Source organism: Sturnira hondurensis, unplaced genomic scaffold (assembly GCF_014824575.4).
Source record: "Sturnira hondurensis isolate 20B ecotype Veracruz unplaced genomic scaffold, ASM1482457v3 Scaffold0000648, whole genome shotgun sequence".
NCBI classification, from domain to species: Eukaryota; Metazoa; Chordata; class Mammalia; order Chiroptera; family Phyllostomidae; genus Sturnira; species Sturnira hondurensis.
In genome coordinates, this window is record NW_028073279.1 from 4,602,554 (window position 1) to 4,627,910 (window position 25,357).

General features: G+C 39.1%; 1 pseudogene; it reads right to left on the reverse strand.

Annotated features, from left to right (window-relative positions):
- Positions 1 to 18,924: 18,924 nt before the first annotated feature.
- LOC118985409 (tigger transposable element-derived protein 1-like) lies at positions 18,925 to 20,882 on the reverse strand (annotated as a pseudogene).
- Between the last annotated feature and the right edge of the window lie 4,475 nt (positions 20,883 to 25,357).

Here is a 25,357-nt window from a genome sequence, read left to right on the forward strand (position 1 = left end):
ATTTGAAGAGATCACCACCTCTCTCAGACTCAGTGGACTGGGGGAAAGACCTTCGCCTGTCAAACTGGCTAAATTCTGGCCCTCTGTACCTAGCTGCCCTGGAATCTATAATCTCTTTTTTTTTATTTTCAAGAGTTTATCATCTCTTGCTGCCTCTTGGTGTCCACTCCTTTCCTCCTCTCCTGGGAAAAAAAGCTTTATTTTCTGTTCCTTTCCTCAATCTCACAGAGCCAGGCGAAGTGCAGGAAGTCACTTGCCCTGACTACTTTGTTCTAAGCTGCACCAAGAGTCACAGGTCCGTTCATACAGCTCTCCATGTGGAGCAAGAGAGAAACAGCCCTTCAGCGAGTGTACTGAGAGACATCCTCTACTCCTCCCTCACTAGGGGAGAAGGCTCAGTTCTGTGTCTTTTCCCAATCTTGCAAATCTGTGTTGGCTTCAGAGAGTTTCTCTCCCCCTTTCCTGTGTTCCTACTTGTTCAAGGCACCCGAACAGTGTGGATTTCTTCAGCACTCAGCATGAGGCAAGACAAACCAGCCCCCTAGGGCCCACAGAGAAAGGCAGGAAGAACAGGTCCATGGTCCACTGTTCCCCTACCCCACTCCCGCCCCCCGCCCCCCACACCCAATTGTAGAAGTCACAGGCTGAGGCTGAGTCCATCTGTCACAGCTCTGAGCTGTGGCACTTTGGGAGAAGAGATGATGCAAATAAATTAGAATTGCTCTTATTATCCATGTCAACACAGCTGTTTCCAGTTCTCTGTCTGGGATGCTGCAATTTCTTAGCTGGATTCTGGACTTCTCATAAATGTAGGATGGGTCTGCCTACCCCACCATTTTTCTAACATCACTGAGAACACTTAGGTGAAATTCATTTTAATAATACATTTTCTTTAACTCCATATGCCCAAACTCTTACTTCAACTCATACTCACTGTGGGAATAGAATTAAATATATATTTTATATTCGTTTTCTTATGTACTAAGTCTTTAGGCTCAGTATAAGTGTATATTTTACATTACACCACATCTCACTGTGGAATCTCATTTCAAGTGTTCAATAGCCGAGTGTAGTTAATGACTACAGTCACTTTGGACAGTGCGGCTCTGGATCTCCTCATTATCCATGGCTTCTACAGCTCTCACTCCTGCTCCTACAAGGACTCTCTTTGTTTATTCCCCTCTAGGGCAGTAAGTGAGGTAGACACCATGGAAAATGTCTTACCCAGAGCTGAGCGGTCTTCATAGCCCTCCTGAACTCCATGTATGTTCAGAGAGTTTACTGACAACCTTGTGGGTTAAATAATCACAGACCATTGCTTGCTAAGTTTGTGTGTCTTCACAATAGCATTCCCTCAGAAAAATATGTATTGCTGTGCTTCAATCCTTTGTAGAAAAATCCCAAAGATAGACCTTGTGTAGACATTATCTTAAGATATCCTAGGAGACACCTAAAGTTAGCAGACACCTTGGATCTTCGTATGACTTCTCGCCAAGAGAACAACTTTGCCTGCATTGGCTTTGGTGACAGTTAAAGAAATAGTTGCATTTCTTTTCTTGAAAAGCTCAGTCAGTACAGATTGGAGGTTGAGGTAAAAGGTGTCTCCCTTTCTGAAAATGTACGTCCTTCTACCTTTGCTTACACTAAAATATCCAATTCTCTGGTTTGCCCAGGATGTAGAATTTTTCATTTCAAGACTGAAACATTTCCAGGTTAACAGGAATAAGCTTGCCACACTAGTCTGCAGATAGGTCAGACTTAAACTTAGGTTTTTAAATTTTCCTCCGAGGAGCTTGTTTTACAAAATTTTAATCCTACTGCTATTCAGGATCTGTCATTGTGGCCACCCTCTTCCAGGTTTTAGATGCTTGGTGAGTTATGGATTGTGTTTCAATGCATACATCAGAAACCTGATTATAGAAGTGTACCTAAATAGAGAAAAATTTTTTCAATAACTAGAAGTACAAAAGTAGACAGCCTAGAAGTAGGCATGGTAACTTTATAAATGCACAAAGCACTCTGGTTACATCTAACTTTCTTGTACTCAACTTGAGCACTTTGCTTTTGTCCTTATGGTCATGAAATGGCTACTCTATCTTCAGAAACTGCATAAATATTTTAGTCAGGGAGAAGGTTTAGGGTAAAATACCAAAAAAAAATGTATTGGCTTGGTAGCTCAGTTGTTTGGAGCATCGTCCCATACACCAAAATGTTAAGGTTCAATTCCCAATCATGACACACCTATGTTGCAGGTTCAATCTCTGATCAGGGTGTGTACAGGAGGCAACCAATCAAAATTTTGCTCTCACATGAATGTTTTACTCTTTCTCCCCTTTTCTCTCTCGAAAATCAATGAACATACCCTCTGGAGATGATTTTTTAAAAAAAGGAGTAGGCCAACTGAGGCTGTGCTTAATAATAACCAATAAAAGACGCTTTCTCAGGTGCTCCATCCAGTAGAATTGCACTTACATCTCACTGTCTAAGTCATATAGCTACTCCCAGCAGCAAGGGAAGATGAGTATTTTTCATGGTTTTATTGATACTTTAAAAGAACAGGCCTTCTGTTAGTAAAGAGAAGGGAGGTATATTGATTAATAACTACTGATTTATAACTGAATGTTATAAAATATAGGTAAAATTTATTTTATTAAATTTGAAAAATGGAAATATATAAACATTTTAAACACAAAGTAATAATAGAAGGGCCCACTTCATGTAATTCTTCACAAATTAAGTTGCTCAGTGGTCCCATTAAATTCATGATTTATATTCCAAAAATGTGGGTGACCCTAAAGGATTAGATTGAATCAAAGAGAATTTTGCTAACCCTACTCCTTGTTCCTTTTTGTTAATTCTTCAGTGTCTGTGACTATTTACTTTTGCTTTAAAGCCAAAGCCATAAACTTTGTCACCAGAAACATAACATAAATTAGTGAAAATATTGATGTAAGACACATATTTTGATTGCTGAGTATTTTTTCACATTCAGAGCGAAATGTGCTTTCTTCCATTTTTCTTGATATACATTGACCTTAGGGTCCATTTTTATTTTCCCACTTTTAAGACATGGTGTAAACAAATAGTTTTAAACTATGGGAACACTAGCAATGCAATCACAATGATAAATGGCAACTAGCATTTGGCTGAGAATCGGAAAGTCAATTGTGAGTGCTGTGTCTGTGGCAAATAGGAAAGAACCCACTTTCTGTAAAAAAAACCTAACCTACTACCCAGAGCTATGCAGAAGTTCAGACCCAGTATTTTCAGATTATGTTTAGAATCCAGTTATTTTATATGAAATTTTCTGACTTCTAACTATTAGCTCAAAAGGGGGGGGCTTAAACACAACATAAAAAGAATACATACCAGGTGTGTAAGTCAGATTTGGATTATGGACCACTAGTTGTGTGAATGAACCAAAGTCCAATCTTTTAGTGTTGATAATTCTCCTGACAGACAAAAGTTGAAATGTTCAAAAGAGCACTTAAATTTTGTACCATTAATTTAAATAATGAATTGCTCATATCAGTTTTGAATGAAATAAGCAAAGACATGTCCTATGGTTCTTTTTCCCTCACCACAATGAGCATGTATTAGATATTTAATAAACATCTACTAAACTTCTAATTCTCTTCATTTGCTTTGACAATGACTAGCAAAGCCAATTTTATACTAATGTAATCTGAAGGGTACATAGCTCGTTCTTGAAAATAAAATGGCAGTCTAACAAATTCATGAGACTGGAAATATACAAATCATGAAAGAATTTCTAATTCTAACAAAAGAAGCAGAGTACAAGTTTTGAGTTGAGAAAAAATCAAACATTCTTATTATAGATTAATATTAACTTTTCTTCAACTGTGAGGCATGTTGAAGAGAGAAAATAATAAACCCATCTGCTTTAAAGTCCAAACAATCAAGTTAAATAAGGGTTCCAGGTAATTCTCTGACAGTAAAATGTATTTGGTTACAGCAATCAATGGTGAACTATTTTGAACAATTTGAACTAGGGAAATAAGGTTTCATAGAGGAGAAAATGACAGCAATTTTAGTTATATAAATGTAACTATTTCAATATTCACTTTTTCTCCTAGAATTTATTAGCATATCAACTAGATCAAATAAGTCTATAACACAGGCAACTCCCATTAGTACCTAACAATAAAATAGATGGCACCATTCTATATAATGTAAAGGGCTTGACCCCTTATGGAAAATATTTGTAAGGTACAATATATTAAGGCATAACTAAACAAAACCTAAACCCTGAAATTTTAGAAAAAGCATTATTTTTATTTACTAAGTATGTCCCACCAATTCTTGTATGTGTGTCTGAAGCATTCTAAATATGCTTAAATTCACACTAGGTAAAAATTTTGTTTTTGCCACATACACTTCTACTTCACTTTTTTATATATAACTATTTTTGCCTTAAATGTTTATATATATTTAATTTTTTCTTAAATATTTTGCTTTGAATTTGTAGTGGGACTAGTACACTTGAGAAAATTCATTAGAAAATTTATTCACTTCATAAACCATGTAGAATCCAAAAGGAAAAATATTTTCTTATTCCTCAGAATGAAAATTCACAATAGAAAGTAAAGAAAGGAAAACATTTGTTTCATTAGATGACATGATAACATAGGTCAAAAATTCATTAAAAATTCTGAAATCCTCCTGTGCATCTCTCCCCTCCTTGTGTGCATGACAAAGCAATCAGGAGACAATAGTTCATACATGCAAAATTTTATAAGGATGGCCTAAATTTTAATTTTAAGAAACAGCTTTTATTTTTGTTGATCTTCCTCTTCTTATTTTGTTAATTTCTCTTCTTACCTTTTCTATTTCCTTTCATTGTCTTTAGCTTTCTAAGATGATGCTTAAATAATTTGAATTATTTTCAAATTAAGCAATAAACGAACCTCTATGTACTTTTTCGAGCAACTCGATGAATAGAACTTTCATTGTCATTCAATTACAAATAGATACTAATATTCATTTTTTAACTTTATTGTATTTTCTGTTACCATTTCACCCCCTTAGCTGCTGTCTCTGCAATCATCACACTGCTGCCCATGAGTTCTCTTTCTCTTTTGCTTGACCCCTGCACCCCCAAACATCCCCCACCAACCATTATCCCTTTATCTACAAGTCTGTCTCTATTTTGCTTGTTAGTTCAGTTTGTTCATTAGATTCCACATGTGAGTGAAATCATATGGTGTTTGTCTTTCTCTGACTGGCTTATTTCACTTAGCATAATGTTCTCCAGGTCCATCCATGCTGTTGCAAAGGGTAAAATTTTCTTCTTTTTTACAACTGAGCAGTATTCCATTAAATATCCCATAGTTGTTTTATCCACTCATCTACTGATGGACACTTGGACTGCTTCCGTATCTCGGCTATTATAAATAATGCTGCAGTGAATATAGGGGTGCTTATGGTCTTTTGAATCAATATTTTCAGTTCCTTTGGATATATTACCAGAAGTGGGATCGCTGGGTCAAACGGCAGATCCATTTTTAATTTTTCTAGGTATCTTCATACTGCTTTCCACAGTGGCTGCACCAATCTGTATATACCCACCAATACTGCAAAAGTCTTCCCCTCCCTCCACATGCTTGCCAGTACTTGAAATCTATGATTATGTCTTTTAACAGCAAAGATTAAGCAATACACATTTATTTATTCTTTATATGTACTATCATATACATCATATCCCTACCATTTTCTTTTTTCGCCTTTGCTACATTCTATTGGACTGGTAGTTTATATAATAATAATAATAATAATAATACCTAAAATTGAGCAATTAACGTAGGTGAGATATTATAAAATTTTACATATATGTATTTATTTAGCCTTCACAATTCTGTAAGGGAAAGACTATTAATATCTCCATCTTACATTTAAAGAAATTGAGGTGACAGAAAACTGTACTTGAAAAATAATTAAATAAAAAAATTGGGAAAAAATTTTAAAAAATAAAGAAATTGAGGTACTGAGAAGCTAAGTAATTTGTTCCAGTTAGTACAGCCAGTAAGAGGTCAAGGGGGATTTGAGCTTAACATCCTAGTCCCAGAAATTCCACTCTTAACCATGAGATTGGACTTTTTCTAAAAGAACTTTTTACAAAAATTTTTAGATGATATTTTGGTTTCCAAAAATATCTACACTTACATCTATAGGAATTTCCAAACTATATTTTAGATTCTAACATTAACAATGAAAAATAAGCAAGAACTTTCTGAAAAAAATTGATAAAATGATTTGGGGGTGGGAGGGGAGTCAACACATGGCTTTAAGACTCTTTTAAGTTGCATTTCAAAGTCCAAATCATTTATAAATTAAATTCATTCAAAGGAGAACTACTTTGACCTATAGAATATAGATCAAATGATAATTTAGGATTTCTTAGCATAGGTTGTAAGATCTGACAGCTTCTGCTTCATGCCTTTTGGACCCTAAGGGGCATCTGAGAAGGTTGAGTAACTAGAAAGAGAGGCCCCGTGGATGAAACAAAGACCACATGAAAAAGCACCATGTCCATCCTGGAAATCCAGGAAGCTCAGAGAGTCCCAAAGAAGTTGGACCCAAGAAGGAACACACCAAGGCACATCATAATTACATTACCCAAGATTAAAATGAAGGAGAGAATCCTAGAAGCAGCAAGGGATAAGGGGACAGTCACCTACAAAGGAGTTCCCATGAGACTGCCAGCGGATTTCTCAAAAAAGACCTTACAGGCAAGAAGGGGCTGGAAAGAAGTATTCCAAGTCATGAAATCCAAAGACCTACAGCCAAGATTGCTTTATCCAGCAAAACTTTCATTTACAATGGAAGGACAGAAAAAGTGCTTCTCAGATAAGGTCAAGTTCAAGGAGTTCATCATCACCAAGCCCTTATTATATGAAATGTTAAAGGGACTTATATAAGAAAAAGAAGATGAAAAATATTAACAGTGAAAGGACAGCAAACACACAGTTATTAACAACCACACCTAAAACAAAAGCAAACCAAGAGGACAGCTAGATCAGGAGTGGAACCATAGAAATGAAGAACACATGGAGGGTTAGCAACAGGGGAGTGGGAGGAGGAGAAGTGGGGAGAAGGTACAGGAAATAGCATAGACACTAGGTAGAAAATAGATAGGGGGAGGGCGAGAATAGTGGGGGAAATATAGAATCTAAAGAACTTGAGACACGCGGTCATAAACTAAAGGGGGGGAATGGTGGAGGAGGGGTGTGCAGGGTACAGGGACTGAAGGGGGGGATAGAACAACAACTGTAATGGTATAATTAATAAGATATATTTAAAAAAAGAAAGCACCACGTCCAGAGATATCAGTAAAGATGCTGCCCTCAATATACCAGCCCCTAACCATTCTAGGCATCCTAGCTGAGGCTCCTGGGAGCTGAGACAAATCATCACCATTCTGCCCTGCCCAAACTTTTGACAAAATCATGAGAAATATTTGAATGATTCTTGTCTAAAGCCACACTTTCCTCCTCTCTCATTTTCACAACAAACTCTCACACTGGCATTAACATTCACTGAAGCTCATGTTACGTGTTTGTGGTAGCTTCAAGGATGTCCACCAATTTGCATTCTGACTCCTCCATTACAGGGTGGCATGTGACATGGAAATTTGTCTAATATATAAAAAGATAATAGCATCCATGAATAAGACAGATGAGCAGTGCACACAATTAATAAATGCGAGCAATTAGCTATGGATTATGCAATAAATTAGATGCTCCTTGAAAGCAGAGACTTTATCTGCTGAGTTCACTTAGAAATGAGTCTAGCAAAGGGAGAGTAGATACTATTTGTTAAATAAGTGGCAAAATTATAAAATACTGGTCACAATTTACATATCTCTGATTCCCACTAATATTAATATCTTTCAGTTCAAAAAATTCCTACATATTTTTCGACAACTATCATAGAGTGGGGATGGGGAAAGTAGTAGCAGCTTCTTTTTTTTTAATAAAACTTTGTTTTTTGTTTTTTTTTAATTTTATTTATTTATCTTTAGAGGGGAAGGAGAGAGGGAGAGAGACATTAATGTATGGTTGCCTTTCGTGCGTCCCCTGCTGGGAGTTGGCCTGCAGGGAACTGGCCTGCAACCCAAGTAGCAGCTTCTGAGGACTGTTGATGAAATTGTTCAAGTGAAAATGAACATAAAATATTACCCAGTTGTTATTCAATTTCAAAGACAAAGAAATAATACTTCAGTCACCAAAAGGAGAACACACATGTGATGAGTACTTTTATGCCAACCTAACTGGGCCATGGGGTGCCCAAATATGTGGTCCCATGTTACTGTGAGTGTCTGTGGGGGTGTTTCTGGATAAGATTAACACTCACATCAGTAGATGAGTGACTCAGATTGCCCAGTCTAATGTAAATGGCCCTCATCCAATCAACTGAAGACCTGATTAAAACAAAAAGACTAAGAGGGGACTCTGCCAGGGAACTAATTGAACTGGAACATCAATTTTATTCTGTCTTTGGATGAGAACTTGCATCAGTTGACTCTTCTGATTCTCAGGCCTTTGGATTTGGACTCAAATTATACCATCAGCTTCCTTAGGTTTCCAGATTGCCAACTGCACATCTTGGGACCTCTCAACCTCCATCATTCTGTCAGTCAGTTTCTTATCCCTTAATATACATACTACCTCCTATTTGTTTGGTTTCTCTGGAGATTTCTGTCTAATACCACAGCCACCTATAAGGAAAAAAATCAAGCTAGCCTCAGATAGCTCAATGATATTCAGTTCTGAAAAACAATGGAAACTGTTTTAAAACTAAAACACAAAACTAAAGAAGAAAAACAATAAAAAACAGTGGAGCAAGTTTTGAAGGAGAGAAACCCTATGTCTACAGAGTCTTGAATGTAATGTAAGAAGTTAATACACTGCCAAATTGTACTTCAAACATAAAAGTAATTGATGTCTTCTCATATGTAAAAGATCAGGAACACAGTATTTTTGGAAAGAAAATTTATTAGGTTGTGAAATCCAACCAAGAGATAGATCAAAATTAAAATAGTCTTACATAGAGAAGTTGTGCTGAAACAACTGATGGCAAGACTGGTCCCAGAACAGCACTGAGTGTTGTAAGCTTGAAAACATAAAAATGACAACTTAACTAAAAAATTAGAAGGAGGAAGGAAGAGCTAAGAGGTGAACATAAAAGAACAAATATACACATTTATCATAATATTTAAATAATAAATACCATTTTTTAAAATCTTTGAGAAAAAAATCCAAAGACTTTTTCATAACCTTATACTGTTAATCTTAAAAGCATTCTTTACAAAGTAATATCTATTTTTTATAAATATGTACATGCTAAATTTAGCAGTTCCTTTTGTTTCATCCACTTCTTTTTCTTCCTTTAAAATTGTATAAAATTAAATTTTTAATATAAAAAGCAGTGGATGGTAGGTAGATACACTTTGCCTCCTTGCACAACCAAAAGAAGGACAACAACAAATTTAAAAACAAAATGTAACCAGAACTGCCAGAAAATTGAATTGTATGGAAGTCCAACAACCAAGGAGTTAAAGACAAAGCATTCATTCAGACTGGTAAGAGGGATGGAGACAGGCAACTGGGGTGGAAAGGGCACACAGCAAGGTGATGGCTAGAAGACTGGGCAAGGCAGCAACTGGAGGACTAGGTGGTCCCACATTTCCATGTAGATAAACCAGGAGGAACAACTGGGGAACAAGACTGACTGCTCAACTCAGAGTTCCAGCGCAGAAAAAGAAAGCTTCAAAACCTCTGGCTGTAAAAATCTGTGGGAGTTGCAGCAGCAGGAGAAACTCCCAGCCTCACAGGAGAGTTTACTGGAGAGACTCACAGGATCCTAAAACATACACAAACCCACCCACCCAGGAATCAGCACCAGAAGCACCATTTGCTTGTCAGTATTGAAGGAAGTAACTGAAAGCCACTGAGAGCTGAGCAAGTGGTATTGTTCCCTCTTGGACCCATCCCCACATACAGCACCACAACGCAGCAAAGTGGGTTGCCATGTCCTGCTGAAAACCTAAGGTTCCTCCCCTTACAATGTAACAGGTTCATTGAGATGAATAAAATATGGCCCAAATAAAAGAACAGATCAAACTCCAAAAATAGAACTAAGCAATAAAGAGCTAGCCAACCTATCACATGCAGAGTTCAAGACACTGGTAAGCAGAATATCCACAGAAATGGTTGAGTATGGTTGCAAAATAAAGGAAAAAATGAAGGCTATGCAAAGTGAAATAAAGGAAAATATACAGAAAAACAATAGTTAAGGGAAGGGACCCAGGACTCATATCAGCAATTTGGAGCAGAAGGAAGAAATAAACATGAACAGAATGAAGAAACAAGAATTCAAAAAAAAAATGAGGAGAGGCTTGGGAACCTCCAGGACAATTTTAAACATTACAACATCTGAATTATAGGGGTGCCAGAAGGAGAAGAGGAAATGCAAAAAATTGAAAAGTTATTTTAAAAAATAATGGAGAACTTCCCTAATCTGGCAAAGGAAATAGACTTCCCAGAAGTCCAAGAAGCTCAGAGAATCCCAAAGAAGTTGGACCTAAGGAAACACACACCAAGGTACATCATAATTACATTACCCAAGATTAAAGATAAGGAGAGAATCTTAAAAGCAGCAAGAGAAAAGGAGACAGTTACCTACAAAGGAGTACCCATAAAACTATCAGTAAGGTTTCTTTCTCAAATGAAATCTTACAGGCAAGAAGGGGCTGGACAGAAGCAGTCAAAGTCATGAAAGGGAAGGACCTACATCCAAGATTATTCTATCCAGCAAAGTGTTTGTTTAGAATGGAATGGCAGATAAAGTGCTTCCCAGACAACATAAAGCTAAAGGAGTTCATCATCACCGGCCCTTATTATATGAAATTTTAAAGGGACTTATCTAAGAAAAAGATGATAAAAATATGAACATTAAAATGACAACAAACTCATAACCGTCAACAACTGAACCTGAAAACAAAAGCAAAAATAAAAACAAACTAAGTAAAGAACTAGAATAGGAACAGAATCCCAGAAATGGAGATCACATAGAAGGCTATCAGAAAGGAGGAGGAAGGGGGGGAAATGGGGGAAAGGGTACAGGGAATAAGAAGTGTAATTGGTAGGTACAAAATAGATAAGAGGAGGTTAAGAATAGTATAGGAAATGGAGAAGCCAAAGAACTTATATGTATGACCCATGGACATGAACTAAGCAGGGAGAGAGAATGTTGGAGGGTGGGTGGTGCAGAGCTAAAGGGAATAAAGGGGAAAAAATGGAACAAATGCAATAGCATAGTCAATAAAAATATACTTCTCCAAGGAGGACATACAAAGGGTCCAGAGACATGTGAAAAGATGCTCAGCATTGCTAGCCATCAGAGACATGCTAATTAAAACCATAATGAGATATCACTCACACCAGTCAGAATGGCCATCATAAACAAATCAACAAACAACCAGTGTTGGAGAGGATGTGGAGAAAAAGGAATCCTAGTGCATTGTTGGTGGGAATGCAGACTGGTGCAGCCACTGTGGAAAACAGTGTGGAATTTCCTCAGAAAACTAAAAATGGACCTGCCTTTTGGCCCAGCAATTCCATTGCTGGAATTATATCCTAAGAGCCCTGAAACACCAATCCGAAAGAACCTATGCACCCTGATGTTCATAGCAGCACAATTTACAACAGCCAAGTCCTGGAAGCAACCTAGGTGCCCAGCAGTAAATGAGTGGATCAAAAATCTATGGTACATTTACACAATGAAATACTATACAGCAGAAGGAAAGAAGGAGCTCCTACCCTTCTTTCTTTCTGGATAGCATGGATGGAACTGAAGAGCATTATGCTAAGTGAAATCAGCCAGGTGGTAAAAGACAGACATCACATGATCTGACCTGTAAGTGAAACCTAATCAACAAAACAAACTAGCAAGCAAAATATAACCAAGAGATATTGAAATTAAGAACCAACAGACAGGCCCTGGCTGGTGTAGCTCAGTGGATTGAGCGCGGGCCTGCAAACCACACAATCGCGGTTCGATTCCCAGTCAGGACACATGCCTGGGTTGCAGGCCAGTTCCCTGCGGGGGACTCACGAGAGGCAACCATACGTTGATATTTTCTCTCTCTCTCTCTCTCTCTCCTTCCCTTCCCCTCTAAGATAAATAAATAAAAATCTTAAAAAAAAAAAGAACAAACAGACAGTAACCAGAGGGGAGGTGGGAGGGGACAATGGGGGGGAAAGGGAGAAGGGTTTTCAGGAACAACCTAAAAGGCACATGGACAAAACCAAGGGGTGGTGGAATCAGGGGAGGAAGGTGGAGATGGCTGGGGTTGGGGGGTGGAGTGGAGTGGGGCGAAAGGCGAACAACTGTACTTGAACGACAATAAAATAAAATAAAATAATAAAATAGAATAGAATAAAATAAAAAGTAGTGGATGTGTTACCAGAAACACAGTTCTTCTCACCGACACAGTAAAGAATTACAGATCAGAGAGCCTACTGGAATGCAAGCAAAGTTTATTAATGCTAAGTTCTAATGGGAAAGCAAAAGCAAGGGTGGCAAAAGCAGGGTGGCCAGAGGCCAGGTGCCCAGGCCCCACCTGCCATGTGGCAAAAACAGCCAAGAGAGTAAGTTCTTCATTCATAGGACTTTTAAATGTGGCAGAGTGAGGGTTAAGAAGTTACATGTTAATTGATGTAAAGGTGGTGCCAGCTATCCCTAGGGAGACATGACTACCTAAATGTAGATATGAAAATCTGTTAGCCTGAATCCTTGTCTTGCCCCAGACTCTATTTGTTCATTTTGCATATGAGACAGGAGGCAGGCAATTAATCAAAGTTGTTTTATGGGCTTTTCTTTGGGCACTGTAGACCCCTCCTTTTTCCCCTTTCCAGGCTTTGGGATGAATACACAGTCTCAAGGTTTTCCTTTTCCCAGCTAGTAGAGATGGTGTACACGGACCTCAAAGGCTTTCCCCCTGCACTATCATACTTTTGCTTATGTTGTGCAGACTACCTGGTAGCCTTATCAAACCAGGCTCAGGATGACCAGGTCAACAGGTGTCTTTGCTTTTAGCCTCCTGTTTTAAGTTCTTTATTAGATCGCAATGGTGTGGGCCCTGCCTTTATTTTCCCTCTGGCCACTCATTCTACCATAACAGATATAATCTTACTAAAAAAATATTTCTCTCTAACTTCTATATCCAACTGTACACAGGAAAAATGTTAGAAACCTTTTTTCATATTTCTTTCTGAAAGAAAAAAAGTGTCCTCTAAGAACATTATATTCCACCAAAATGTTTTCCACATTAAAGAAGCAATAAACATTCTCAGTCATAAAAGAACCCATAAAGCTCTGGCTGGTGTGACTTGGTGGACTGAGCATTGGCCCATGAACTAAAAGGTTACTGGTTCAATTCCCAGTCAGGGCACATGCCTGTGTTGTAAGCCAGGTAACCAGCTGAAGGCATGCATGCAAGAGGCAACCAGTCAATGTTTCTCTCCTTCTCTCCCCTCTCTCTAAAAATAAATAAACAAAATTTTAAAAAAAAGAAATAACCCAGGAAATATAACAAACTCGAAACTTTTCTTGGAGGAGGGGAAGAATATATATTTTTATTAATGACAGTAAAATTAACCCAAAAGGAAATAAATTAAAATATCTACAGTTGAAATTTTTATTTTTAATATATTTTATTGATTATGCCATTACAGTTATTCTAATTCCCCCTTCATTCTCCTCCACCCTGCACACCCCCGCCCCCACCATTCTCCCCGCCTTTAGTTTATATCCACATGTCTCAAGTTCTTTAGATTTTATATTTCCCGTACTATTCTTGCCCTCTCCCTGTCTATTTTCTACCTACCATCTATGCTACTTATTTTCTGTACCTTCTCCCCCTTCTCCTCCTCCCACTCCCCTGTTGCTAACCCTCCATGTGATCTCCATTTCTATGGTTCCACTCCTAATCTAGCTGTCCTCTTAGTTTGCTTTTGTTTTAGGTGTGGTTGTTAATAACTGTGTGTTTGCTGTCCTTTCACTGTTCATATTTTTCATCTTCTTTTTCTTATATAAGTCCCTTTAGCATTTCATATAATAAGGGCTTGGTGATGATGAACTCCTTGAATTTGATCTTATCTGAGAAGCACTTTATCTGCCCTTCCATTCTAAATGAAAGCTTTGCTGGATAAAGCAATCTTGGCTGTAGGTCTTTGGATTTCATGAGTTGGAATACTTCTTTCCAGCCCCTTCTTGCCTGTAAGGTCTCTTTTGAGAAATCTGCTGACAGTCTGATGGGTACTCCTTTGTAGGTGACTGTCCCCTTATCTCTTGCTGCTTCTAGGATTCTCTCCTTCATTTTAATCTTGGCTAATGTAATTATGATGTGCCTTGGTGTGTTCCTTCTTGGGTCCAACTTCTTTGGGACTCTCTGAGCTTCCTGGATTTCCTGGAAGTCTATTTCCTTTGCCAGACTGGGGAAGTTCTCCTTTATTATTTGTTCAAATAAGTTTTCCACTCGTGGCTGTTTCTTTCCCCCTTCTGGTACCCCTATAATCCGGATGTTGGAACGTTTAAAGATGTCCTGGAGGTTCCTAAGCCTCTCCTCATTTTTTTGAATTCTTGTTTCTTCATTCCTTTCTGGTGGGATGTTTTGTTCTTCCTTCTGGTCCACTCCCTTGATTTGAGTCCCAGTTTCCTTTCCATCACTATTGGTTTCCAGTGCATCTCCCTTCATTTCAATTAATTTAGCCTTCATTTGTTCATCTAATTTGTGACTAAAATCAACCAGCTCTGTGAGCATCCTGATCACCATTATTTTGAACTGTGCATCTGATAGGTTGGCTATTTCTTGGTCACTTAGAGTTATCGGCTCTGGGACTTTGAGTTCTTCTTGCACCATCTTTTGGGCTGTTCGTGCCTGTTCCATAGCAGGATCGGAGCCCTAGGTGTTCACCAGAGCAGGGCAACTAAGTCGCTGGGTTGTGACGCTATATGTGGGGGTGGGGTCAGAGAGGGTCAATGGCAGTCTCCTCTGCTGCTTCCCACTGCTGGGGCCTGCAAGGTCTGGTGCACTGCTCGCTCCTTCTCTGGTTTATGTGTGCGCGTGAATATGTGACTGTGGTCAGCTGGCTGCCTTGTGCCCTCACTGGGTCCACCTGTTGCTACCCTACACCTGGGATCCTCCCACAGCTGCCTACACGCTTGGGTCAGGAGATCTTTCCTGCCTGACCCCCCCGCTCCGCTACTGGCTCCACCCCTGTTACCTTCCAGTTGAGTGGTTCGTTGTTGTCGGACTTCCGTATAATTCAATTTTCTGTGTTTTGGCTGCGTTTTTGTTACTGAAATTTTGTTGACTTTAAACTTGGTTGTGAGAGGAGGCACAGTGTTTCCACCTACGCCTCCAGATCTTGGCAGAAGTCCTATTTTTTAAATAATGAGAGCCAAAATTATTTTTACCCACACATCTTACTGTCTATATCTACATGACTTTATTATTCCTAACTTGACTGTTCCAGGAAATTCTTGCCCAGGGAGATATAATTTACAAATAACTTTTTTTGCTCATTCCAAACATTTTACAAAAGATTTGTAAACTCAAATCAAAACAAATGAGAGTTTACATCCCCAGATTCCAAATTTACTTCCTCAGAATCCACTGATATAAAACTATTACACCATGACTCTTACCCATTTAAATCAAGCTTCCATATTGGAAGTCCAGGATTTAACTGGGCTTCAAAACTGTCATAAATCTTCCAACTTTGTCTTCCTCCCTCTGAGATGTGGAGACGCTGACACTGTGCTGCTCTTCAGTACGGTGAGAATAAACTCAGCCTTGTCCTCTCAGTGAGTTGTTTAGGTAATATTTTGGAAGAGCCAGCATTCAGCAAAAAAATTGTGACTAAAAAAGGAAAAAACAGCATCAATCAAGGCAAGAAAGTAGTTACAAGAACATCCAAGCAAAGCTCCGAGGGTCAACATGAGGGTAAGAAGTAACGGGGTGCATTAAAGCTGAAGACAAGGAAGACTACAAAGACCAAACTTTCTTTAAAAGGTCTAAGGTGGGTTTAAACTTCCTTAAAAATAGGATCCTAAAGGTAGCTGTTGCCTTCCATCCTGGAAAGTCCTGGAACAAATACCAATATAACACCTTCGGTTCCTGTTTTGACCAGTCCTTATCAAAAATGTAGATGGTGCTGAGGCTGCCTACCTCAGAGTCATCTGGTGCGCTTGACAGAAATGCATTCTCCTAGCCCCTAACAGAATCTCTGGGAAGAAGCCTTGCAACTGGCAACTGGCGTATTTAATAAGCTTTGCAATTTAATAAGTTCTCACACCAAATTAGAGAATCACTAAAGAATACCACCATTGTATTCAAGTTAACCTTTTCAACATTACCTTCTGTTATGGGAAATTTGACTCTTTAGTTAAAACAGCTGAGAACTTGGGGAAGGAATTGATCGTGGCGTAGTAACATTCAGCAACCCACGTGGCTAAGACTCTTTCTCCCTGGATCCAAGCTCCCTTCCCAACCCCATGGACTGCACTTCCTCCCCTCACCTGGCTGAGAGTTCACTGATTGGATAGGAGTCACTTACTTACCAGTAACCCTACAATGTAACTTTTCCTTTGGAACAATATCACAACTGCCATTCCTTCCATTTTGCAATTATTTGTTTAACGTTTATGTCCTGGGTAGTAATCTTTGTAAGAACAAAGTCTGAGTCATCCCTACACATTTTTAAGAACAAAAATTATTCATGACATTTGGCAAAATTTGTTCAGGAGAACTCTCCTGGTAGGCTAGGGACCACCACAGTGGGGTTTTACAGTGAAAAAGAGAGCTTGAACTCAACTCTGAATACAACATAGAAAAGTGGGAATTTATAGCAAAAGAGTGGGGTATGTGAGAGTGGAGCAGTCACTTAGTGGAAAATTACTAAAAGGAAACCCTCAGGGGTCTGGGGAGTTCTGGCTAACCTGACCTAACAGAATTCTTGCTGAAGGCAGACCAGAGCAATCAGACACCAGTGGAGGAGGATGGGGGATGAGGGACCCAATCGGGTACTGGGAGTAATCAGATACCAAAGAGAGGGGACCCTGGTTAAACTGATTCAGCAGTGGTCTTGCTGAAACTGGGACGATGGATGCAAAGACAGACCCAGAAGTCCGAAAGTCGAGGCCTAGCTGACAAAGAGCTCTAAAGAGCCTGATTAGAATTTGCTTAAAGAAAGAATCTTTGTCATTATAGCTCTAAATTCTCCAAACACAGTGCTTTGTACGTGGTAGATCTTCAATGAATATTTGTTCAATTAACCAGTACAATACTGGAAAGTGCTGGTCAAATCCAACGATTTCAGTTTTAGTGCCATCGCAGTCTAATAGTCGTTGGCCAACGGGTTATATTGTTACTGTGGACCCCCCCAAAAAGGGTGAGGGATTCTGTGGAACTTAACTCCACAGAGTGTTCCGATCATAAACTCTTAACTAGGCGGGTCAGGGTGAGTAGTGAAGCATTAGGCATATTATTTTGTATTCAGAAGTTAGTCTTTGCCTTGAGCAGGCCCTGTTCATTATTTCTGTGCATCTAGGTTAACACACCTTTGAAATAAACTGTAAGCACCCTCAAGAGAGCACATCACCTTGTTAATTATCCTGTAATCCAATTCCCACTTTGCCTTTGCCCACCTCCATGTAATCTTTCTTAATGTTCCCTCCTTAATTTCAACTGCAAAAAAAAAAAAAAAAAAACCTACAAAACTGTTATTCTCTGGAGCATTTAAGATCTTGTTCCCTGGAAGACTCCATCAGTTTCACTCAGATAAACTCATAAAATGTTTCCGTGTTTGGATGTAGTCAGCAGGATCCCAAAGAATCCCACCCAGGACCACCCTGCAGAGTTGGACCCGGTGCTGGGTACAAGCAGGGGTCCATTGTGCCCCACTGGGTCCCTGCTTTGCATCAGGTGAACTGGGGTAAGTTTCTTTCAGATTCATGGGATTTCTTGCTTTAAGTAGTAGGCCATAATTTATTTGAGCTGTCCTGAGGGAATCCTCAAGGCTGAGAATAAGGAATGGTTTTAACATTTTTAAATACTTGGGGGAAAAGGAAGGTAGAAGAGGAGAACCAGAGGAGGAGAAAAATGACAACAATAATGGGGAGGAAAAGAGACTATATGTGGCGTAAATACGTGACCATTTACAAAAACAACGTGTTAAACCCTGTGCAGTATGGTTAAATTTATAGGTCAATTTGACTGGGCCAATGAGTGCCCAGGTTAAACAGTGTTTAGGGATGTGTTTCTGAAGGTGGTTCTGGGTAAGATTAGCATTTGAATTAGTGAACCTCAATAAAGACTGTCTTCCCCAATGTGAGTAGACTTCATCCAATCAATTGACAGCTTTCAAATAAAATAAAACAAAAAGGCAGAGGAAAAATTTGCTCTTTTTTACTTCCTGAGTACCAGCTCTCTTGGGCTGAGACAAGGTTCTCTTCTGCCACTGGACCGGAACGTACACCATGGGCTCCCTCTGGTTCACAGGCCTTCAGATTTGGACTAGAATTGCACTGCCTGCCCTCCTGGGTCTGCAGCTTGCAAATGGCTGATTGGGTGACTTCTCAGCCTCCATAATTATGTGAGCCAGTGTCTCACAATACAGGAAGTCTCTTCCTACATTGTGTATAGGCATATCTCAGAGATAATAAGGGCTTGGTTTCAGACCACTGCAATAAAGCAAATATTGCAATAAAGCTACTCACGTGAATTTCCTGTTTTCCTACTACATATGAACGTTATGCTTAGTCTGTTAAGTGGGTAATAGCATTATGTCTAAAAAATGTACACATCTGAATTTAAAATACTTTATTGCTAGAAAACCACTAACCATCATCAGAGACTCATACTCTTTTTGCTGGTGGAGGGTCTGGTCTTCATGTTAATCACTGCCGACTGATCAGGCTGGTGGTTGCTTGAAGGTTGGGGTGGCTGTGGCAGAGAACACTTGTCCTCTCCCAGTGTCTCTGTAGTGTGCGATGCTCTTGGATAGCATATGACCCACAGTAGAAATCCTCTCAGAATTTGAGTCAACCCTCTCGACCCCTGCCACTGCTTTATCAACTAAGTTTACGGCATATTCTAAATCTTTTGTTGTCATTTCAACAGTCTTCACAGCACGTTCATCAGGAGTAGATTCCATCTCAAGAAAGCAGTCTCTTGCTCATCCATAAGATGCAACTTCCTATCCAATAAATTTTTACTATGAGGCTGCAACAATTCAGTCCCACTTTCAGGCTGCACTTCTAATTCTACTTCTCTTGCTATTTCCACTGCATCTTTTATTACTTCCTCCACTGAGGCCTTGAAACCTTCAAAGTCATCCATAAGTTTTGGGTTAATTTCTGTTAATGTTGGCATTCTGACTTCTTCCCATAAATCATGAATGTTCATAATGGCATCCAAAATGGTGAATCCTTAATTCTTTTCAGAAGTTTTTCAATATACTTTGCCCAGATGCAGCAGAGAAATCACTATCTATAGCCTTACAACATGTATTTTTAAATAATAAGACTTGAAATTCAAATACCTGTTGATTCGTGGGCTACAAAATAAATGTTGTGTTAGCAGGCATGAAAAACAATATTCCTCTTGATGTGCACCTCCATCAGAGCTCTTGGGCACCCAGGTACATTATCTATGAGCAGTAATACTTTGAAAGGTATCTTTTTTCCTAAGCAGGAAGTCTCAACAGTAGGCTTAAAATATTCAATAAACCATGTTGTAAACAAATGTGCTGTCATCCTGGCTTTGTTATTCCATTTATAGAGCACAGGCAGAGTAGATTTAGCATAATTCTTAAGGGCCCTAGGATATTTGAAATGATAAATGAGCACTGGTTTCAGGTCAAAGTCCTGAAACCAGCTGCAAAGCCCCTGACAAAAGAGTCAGCCTGTCCTTTGAAACTTTGAAGCCAGACATTGCCTTTTCCTCTCCAGCTATGAAAGTCCTAGGTGGCATTTTCTCCCCATATAAGACCTTATTGTCTACATTGAAAACCTGGTGTTTAGTATAGCACCTTTATTATCTTAGCTAGATCTCCCGAAGAACTTGTTGCAAGTTCTACACCAGCATTTGCTGCTTCACTTTGCACTTTTATGTTATGGAAATGGCTTCTTTCTTTCTCTCTCTCTCTCTTTCTCTCTCTCTCTCTCTCTCTCTCTCTCTCTTTTAGAGACAGGGAGAAAGAAAGGGAGAGAAACATCAATATGAAAGAGAAACAATGATCAGCTGCCTCCTGCACACTGCCCAACAAGGAAGTGTGCCTGCAGCCCAGACATGTGCCTGACCAGGAATCAAACCAGCGACCTTTGACTCTGCAGGACCACGCTCTACCAATGAGCCACGCCAGTCAGGGTAAAAATGGCTTCTTTCTTTAAATCTCACAAACCAACCTCTTCTAGCTTCAAACTTTTCTCCTGCAGCTTCCTTGCATCTCTTAGCCTTCTATGGAATTTAAGACAGTTAGGGCCTCTCTCTGGATTAGGCTTTGGTGTAAGGAATTGTTGTGGTTGGTTTCATTGTCTGTCCAAACCACTAAAACTCTCTCCACATCAGCAATAAGACAGTGTTGGTTTCTTATCATTTGTGTGCTCACTAGAATAGCACTTTTATATTTCTTTCAAGAATTTTTCCTTTTCATTCACAACCTGGCTGCCTGGCACAAGAGGCTTGGCTTTCCTGTGACGGCTGTAGACATGCGTTTCTTATTGAGTCTCATTATTTCTAGCTTCTGATTTGAAGTGAAAGCAACGCGACTTACCCTTTCACTGTTAAAGACCATTGTAGGCTTATTTTTTGTTAGTGTTGTGTCTCAGGGAATAGGAGAGGAAGAGAGATGGGAGAATGGGCAATTAGTTGGTGGAGCAGTCAGAATATATGACAGTTATCAGTTGAGTCCACCGTCTTACATGGGTACGATTTGTGGCACCCCAAAACAATTACAGTAGTTACAATTACAATATCACTGATCACAGACACCATAACAAATATAATAATGAAAAAAGTTTAAAATATTGGGAGAATCGCCATGGCTGGTGTGGCTCAGTGGATTGAGTGCCAGCCTGCAAACCAAAGGGTTGCAGGTTCAATTCCCAATCAGGGCACATGCCTGGGTTGCAGGCCAGGTCCCCAGTAGGGGGGGTGTGAGAGGCAAACACACATTGATGTTTCTTTCCCTGTCTTTCTCCCTCCCTTTCCCTCTCTAAAAATAAACAAATAAAATCTTTAAAAAAAATAAAATAAAACAACATACCAAAGCGTGATTACAGAGATACAAAGAGAGCAAAGGCTGGGGGGGAAAAGGTGTTGACAGAATTGCTTGTTACAGGGTTGCCATAAACCTTCAATTCATAAAAGCACGTGCGCGCTCGCACACACACTGATATCTGTGAAGTGCCACCAAGGGTAACACAATGAAATAAGGTTTTCCTGTATATGCTCCTGGCACTCTTTCTCAGAAGAACCCTGATTAACATGTCCTGACAATGGTAAAATGCCAGGCAGTTGATATAGTCGAGGTAGGAGAGTGAAGGTGTCGACTCAAAGCAAACTGTTTTTTAATAACAATTTTATTAACTAGTATGGGGGGGGGGGGGAAGCGTTCGCTAGGTTAATAATTACCAAGTGCCAGAAAATCTGTTTCTTTTTTCCAGCAACAAAATCTCATATGGAAAATCAGTTGCAATTAAAGTCACTACCAGACTAGGTTCAGAATAATTCACTCTTATTCTCCAAGATCTGCCCGCCTTCTCAACAGACCAAATAGGTGAACTGGCCCTGGCTGGTGTAGCTCAGTGGATTGAGCGCGGGCCTGCGAACCAGACGATCCCAATTCGATTCCCAGTCAGGGCACATGCCTGGGTTGCAGGCCAGTTCCTTGCAGGCTAACTACCAGCAGGGGACGCACAAAAGGCAACCATACATTGATGTTTCTCTCCCTCTCTCCTTCCCTTCTAAAGATAATAAATAAAATTTTAAAAAAAGGTGAACTGAACAGAGTTGTGGTAGAAATCATCATTCCTGTATATTCTAAATCTTTGAAGAAACTAATTTCTGTGATCAAGTGAATGCTGTCATGGAACACTTTAGTGAATACAATCTCCTTCTGGTGTGCCTGGGTCTTTCCAAGTTTTTGCATTCCAGGAGACCCTCAGTGATGGGGGTTGCTGCTTAGCCTAAGAAGAATTATATTGGAGTAATTTGCTGGGTACTAAGTGACCTGGAGGACTTGGTAGAAGAAAATTATGAGTTCAGACTTTTACTTCCCCACTCACGGTCTGGGTTAGGACCTGAAACCTTCCATCACTGCCTATAAGAAACCTCTGCCTTGCATAGAGCTTGAATTATAAGTGTCTACAGATGATTATTTAAGTAACTGTTTTGCCACCGCATGCCATGAAAAACAAGTATCACTTTTACTGAGAGAAACAAGGTTATTACTGTCTTTAAATGTAATCACATCCAAGAACCAGTTCCAGATAATCCAGAACCAGTTAAGAATACCAATCCTTGCCCTGGTTGGTGTAGCTCAGTGGATTGAGCACGGGCCTGAGAACCAGAGTATCGTGGTTCGATTCCCAGTCAGGGCACATGCCTGGGTTGCAGGCCAGTTCCCAGCAGGGGACCCACGCACGAAAGGCAACCATACATTGATATTTCTTTCCCTTTCTCCTTTCCTTCCCCTCTAAAGATAAATAAATAAAATCTTAAAAAAAAAGAATACCAATCCTTAAGGTTCTCTTCCTCTGGACCCACCATGTCCAACACCAGTTTCTGTAACAGTTCCATTAGAGAAATTAGCACTGCCAGGAGCCATACAAAACAAGGGGTTTATATAGGGATTAGATCTTCTGGCATTCTGGGAGTTGGCGTGCTACATGCTAAATGTGAAAGCAGAAAACAGAACTTTACTCCTTTAAGTGTAAATTCAGTCATTCCAAGTTGAACTCAACCAATTTATTGTGATTTTCTGCTTTTCTGCTTTTCGTAAGGACCAGTGGTGGCCAGTGGGAGGTTGGTTGTGAAGGGAAGGTCGCTGTTCACCTCCTCCAATCCTGGGCCCGGTGCTCTGCTGCCCTCTAGTGACTTCCAGTCTCAGCGCTCAGAAGATGTCCTTGGTCCGCACACTCCCTGAGGCAGCTGCATTCTCTGCCTGGTCTCTCTTCTGACCTGTAACTGTTGCCTCTGCGGTGTCCCTTATCAAGAACCTAAGACTTTCTCAGGTCTACTAAGTCTCAGTCTCTCTCTCTTTCTCTCTCTCTCTCGATATATATATATTCGTGTGTGTATATACATATATATATATATATACTTTTTTTGCTAAGTGAAAGAAGGCAGTCAGAAAACGACAAACACCATATGACCTCACTTACACGTAGAATTTAATCAACAAGATAATTTAACAAACAAACTAGAAACAGAAGCACAGGTACATAGAACAGACTGACAGCTTTTGGGTGGAGGGGCTGGTTGGAAAAAGGTGAAGAGATTAAGAATAAACACAAATTAAATAAATCTAATTTAATATTAAGAACCTCAGATTCTTAATCTATAATAGCATTTCTATACTATATGCAGGGAACTATATCATAAATCTGGTATATATGCTTTGTTTTTCGGAAGTAAAAAAAAATTGAAGAAGTTGTGAGAAAAAAACAACTCTAACATTCATGTTGTAAAGAAAAAAATCTCACAGTATGATAAAAATTAAAGCTCCCTTTTATACACTAAGTCACATCTCATAGTGGGAATCAAATATCCAAACAATGTCAAAAATCATAATAAAATGAAAAATATTGGATTGTCAAATTTTGTTAAAGAAATAAGCATTAAAGACAAACCTGAACTATTTGATTCAGCTAAGGTAGAAAGTTCTCTGCTTTATTTTACTTATAATATATATCAATATATTAAACATTATTGGGGAATCTCTAGTTAAGCAAACATAAAGCTTCTAACACAAACACATAAGAACTTTCGTGAAGAGATTCCTGCAGAAACAGACAGGCATCGGTGCTATTACTTAACCAGAAGGAAGAGGAAGTTGCAAGGTTTACAGCCAAACAATGTTTGAAGCTAATGTCAACTATTTCTTCTTTGTCCACCAGGGTTACCCATTCACCTCGCTCCCAAGGACTCAGGTGAATCAGTCAACACAGACCTCAGCACCATCTTTCAGAGAAATAAAGGAGTAGAAGAAAGCAAATACTGAGCTTATACCACTATTTTCAAAGGAAAATATTTGAAGCTCCTTCAGCTGGTTTTCTGTTTTGCTGTTGTTTGGTTTGGTTTCAGGGAGTGGAAAACACAATCTCCCCATTGGGATCAAGGTTTCTTCAAGTGCTGAGCAACGTATCTTGTGTTCTGGATTTTCAAAGTCTTGGTGGAAACATTAAAAATCTTAAACAGGGAAATTCACTTAGAATATCGACTGCTTTGTAGTCCCTTATATTTTTGTTATTTCCATATCGTAGAATCATAAAAAATAAAGTTCGTCATTCCATAAAACTTACTCAATTAAAGATAATAAGCCACAGAAGATAAAGTTAACTCCTTCCCTAAAGTGGGCTCATTCATTTTTATTTCAATTAGTCAAATGGTGATGGTGAAATATACACGACATTTGAGAGGACTCAGACCAAGCTGCAACAACAATTCAGGACCCAAGGAGGCAGAAGTCGTTCTCAAACTCGAGATGAGTGAGTGAGCAAACTGTTTCACCATCATGCAGCTCAGGACCCTCTGCTATTCCGGTCCTCCAGGCTCCCCACACTTGAAATGTACCTCATTAACGTTCACAAGCATAAGAACCTGAAAAATATAATGGTATGCTTTTATAAATAGTGAATAAACAGTCGTATCTTCATTTTGAGATTTTTGTAACCAAATAAGGATATTTGTTTTGCAACAGTTCTGTTTGGTCTGGCCTTTTCTTTCTTCAAGAGCATAATACCACACTTTGCTTTTCTTTAAAAAAAAAAAGCAATATCACAGAATAAAACCACCAAAATTAAATACTTTTGGAAGATGGTATAACAGATGAGAATGTTACTTACTATTTTTCTCCTCTTGTTCACTGAAAAAGATCTTCAATCTCCCAAGAATCCATTTTTGTTTATCAAGCAGATAAACAAAAGAATCCTCAATGTGTAACATAAAAATGTTAATAAATTAATATGCCATCATGAATAGTCCCGGTGGCATTTTTTTAAACCTAACAGCTGGCTCTTCTGTCTCTGCTAATTCTCAAAAACAAAA